A 3,382-nucleotide genomic window follows, 5' to 3' on the forward strand; every position below is an offset into this window, starting at 1 on the left:
GACTGTATAGCCAATACATCCTTAATAAGAAGAGAATCGATCCCAGAACGGAACACGTGCGGTCGCGGCTGGTAAAAATGATAACTGATAACTGATCGATAATTTCGTGGTGCATCGCTCGATCGAATTTGTAAATAATCGCGCGTGATGCTGTATTAAGTAATTACGAATATCGATATCTCCCAGTTGCCAGGCAGAATGGAGACAGCACTGCTGGTACCGGTACCGGCGAGCCGAGTTATCGATCATCCTTACGTCCTCTCTCTCGCCCTCCGAGCCTCCCTCGATTCGGAGTCACAGTGGACATCTACAGTTTAAACATTTTCCACCCTCGCGACGTGATCGATTCTAATAATATTATAAACAGAAATGGACGATCATTAATATTCCGCTAAATCGTAAATGCTGGTACAATATTTTGTGTAGATTTTCTTAGTTTTACGTTCGTTGAACTGTCTCGGACACTGCGAAACTCATTGCACAGATTTCATAATGCAGAAGTTGAAAAAAAGAGATGATAAGGAAAATCTTGGTTATATAATTAATGCATGTTAAAAGTTCTTCCTACTATCGCCCACGCAGTATCATGCAAAAAGCATTGATCAGTCGAATCAGAATTACTTCATCGAGACGTTTCATTCTATCCCCTTTAACGAAGGGCAGGATTTCGAATATTTCGTCGCGGTAGAAAATTCCTCGCCACTAAAACCTAATTAGTCGCGGTAATAGGTTTTAAATTACGAGCTGATTGCCGGCCATCGGTTTCCGTTCGACTTTCCTCGTCTCGCTCCTCTTTCCGTGATGTATAGATTATATAGATATTTTTTAGATATATAGATTATATAGATATTATATAGATTATAACGAATTGTGTAAAACTGATTTGGCTAAGGGACTTTCTAATTTGCTCAACGCGTTCCAAGAAAGAGTATCATCGCCAAAATCATGTTTCAAATCCGCGCTGCCAACTCATTATGCGATACGAAGCTGATCTCATCGCGGATCGCAAAGATTTCAATGTTACACAGTGGAAATCGCGATTAATCGGAGGAAAAAAAGAGAAATGGGAAAGCATTGATTATGTAATGAAGGAAATTTACGCGTTCAAAGAACCCGAACGTCTTTTATCTTGGCGTCTGCCAGGACAGACGCAGTGCGTCATGCGAAAGATACCTTCTGGCTAATCGCGGACGAAATTTGATAAAACCGACGACGCAGTTGGCAGTTTTTATTCGAGATATCGGTTTTCGTTGTCCAATCAAAGGTCATCGCGTTCTCGTTAAGATATCCGCTTCTCAGTAACGTATCTCACGCTTCAGACCGAGCAATGAGCGTTTAACGATCATTTATCTAACCACTGATAAAATCCTCACAGTCGTAAAGCAAATATTGTCTATGTGCATAGTTCAAGATGCATCGATCGCGGTCGATCAATGATCATTGTTAGAATCGAGTGAGTCGCGACTTCTCGTTCGTTTCGAAACAAATTCTCTCGGCCTTCCGTGCGATCCGTTCTTGTACCGATCAGAGTATCGAAGGTAGACATCCTGTCGATCATTCCAAACACGGTCGTGCGAGTCACATATGAATCTCGCGATTTCCAGCCAACCACGTTGCGCCATTGAAGTTTGCCCCATTAGACGAGGTTCGCCGGCTAGCCCACGTAGTCGCATAAATTAATTAATTATTCAGATTACACGTGCACCGTAGGCACGCTCTCTGAGTCATCTCATTTTCCATCAAAGTTTCCATGGAAACTGAATTTAATAAATGATCCCTTAGCCAGTTGCCTGTATCTCGTCCGCGAGTTTATATCCACCGAAAGAGTTACGCTGGCAAATTGCGGTCACTTTACTTCGTTAAACGTCTGACAGAGTCGAGTTTTCTTCCCTTTGTACGACCGAGGCTCCGTTTCTATGCGAATCGTCACGTAAGAATCGAAAGCGTTTGATAAATTGATTAACCAGCTCGTTGAAACGCGAAAAAGCCGGGCGTGAAAAACGCGATCGATGCAAACGATGTTTTAGTGCTTCTAAGTACTATGAGTCGCGTTAGGGCGTCACGCGATTCATAAATTCGTTGAGGAATCGAGATCCGATTCGACTTCTTCGAAAAGAATTCAAACGAATGAGATTCTATCGAAATCGTCGAGATCGCCGATCGACCGTCGACTCTCGAAAGCCTCCAGAGGCGATCGCGACGGCGGATGCTAATGAACGCGGACGATGAGCGCATTTTTGGATTTATTAATAACGCGAAAATCTGGTAGCAGGCCAAGCAACTTGTTTTTCCGTCGGCAAGGTCAGCCTCGGCGTGTCGCGTTACGAACGCGCGACGAGAGACGAGCGCGTTGACTCTTGGTTTGTCCGGCCCATTTCCCTGTGACACAGTTTCCCGAGTCGAGTTTTCCACGAGAAGTCCCGAGCGGGAAGCGTCTCCGACCCCGGGAAACCGGCGGCAGTTTCGAGCAAAGTGGAAGGCGGGGCCGGGACAAAGGCTGGCCAAGAATGGAACGGTAAAGGGAAGCTGCCGTTTGTGAGCGTGACACTGCTCTCTCCTCTCCCTCTCTGGTCGATGCACGCGGAGTTCCTCTTCTGCTGTGGGAATAAAGGAAGCTCCTCTCCGTGCATTATTTCGGATCGATGCTGTGAATTAACCGGAATAGAAGTCGACGTTGGACGTCCACTGAATCGTCTAAGTCCCGATTCAACGCTTCGTCCCTTTCACCATCGCTCCATTCGTTGATCATCCGTTCCCCGACACTTTCATCTCCGTCGCCGCTTTATCTCACTGGCTCAAACAGTTCTACTTCGATTAAAATTTCTTCTATTAGTCACACGTAAATTCCATTGATTCGACCGATCTGATCTCTCTCGTAGTGAATCAAAGAGATGAAATCTTGCTAGTTTTCCATTCATATCGTTGATAAATCCAAAGAGTGCCACCGTGCGCCCGTTTAAAGATATATTGGCTATACAGTCAATCCCAAAAGTTCATGTACCTTAGAAAAACGCATTTCCTATAATTAAAAAGAAATCAGACGTCGGAAGAACAATGCTAATAATAAATAGCTACGTGCTAAAAAGTATAGAAGGAAATATCCAATTAAGTATTGACGCTGACGAAAATTTTTTTTCAAAATTGCGAAAAATGCTTCAAATAAAAGTTGTTTTCCTTCTAACTTCGATATTTAACGAGTTACGTATGATTATTTGGCATTTTATTGATGTTGACAAAATCCGACCATCCCAGCGTCGAAACGGCGAACTTTTGGCAAAAAATTTCATTTTTTCTTAATTACTCCTAAACCGTTGAATCTATGGGAAAATTGTATAAGACCTTTCTTGTAGAGGACGACGAGATCTACAATTTCCATATAAAA

At 43.4% G+C, this 3,382-nt stretch overlaps 1 protein-coding gene across 8 annotated transcripts in view; it reads left to right on the forward strand.

The window, feature by feature from the left end:
- The window catches only part of LOC108628115 (protein kinase shaggy), a 50,698-nt gene that overhangs the window by 7,034 nt on the left and 40,282 nt on the right, over positions 1 to 3,382 (forward strand). The window lies entirely within an intron of this gene.

This window comes from Ceratina calcarata, unplaced genomic scaffold (assembly GCF_001652005.2).
Source record: "Ceratina calcarata isolate Rehan_Ccalc_2016 unplaced genomic scaffold, ASM165200v1 scaffold5.2, whole genome shotgun sequence".
Lineage (NCBI taxonomy): Eukaryota > Metazoa > Arthropoda > Insecta > Hymenoptera > Apidae > Ceratina > Ceratina calcarata.